This window comes from Apaloderma vittatum, unplaced genomic scaffold, assembly GCF_000703405.1.
Source record: "Apaloderma vittatum isolate BGI_N311 unplaced genomic scaffold, ASM70340v1 scaffold16779, whole genome shotgun sequence".
NCBI lineage: Eukaryota > Metazoa > Chordata > Aves > Trogoniformes > Trogonidae > Apaloderma > Apaloderma vittatum.
The window spans coordinates 1-211 of NW_009737130.1; positions in this window are offsets into that span (position 1 = coordinate 1).

Below are 211 nucleotides of genomic sequence, written 5' to 3' on the forward strand. Positions count from 1 at the left end.
ATATAGATATATATATATGCATATATATACACACAAACACATATGCACAAACATCTATCTATAAAGATAGATCAAGTGTGTATATGAATACACTTATCTTGTAACCTACATCAGCACAATAACCTGAATTTTGCTGCTTTTTTTTCGTACTCCTGGTGAACCTGCCAGCACAGGTGAAGTTTTGCTGGCTGCTTTATGCGAGACACCAGCC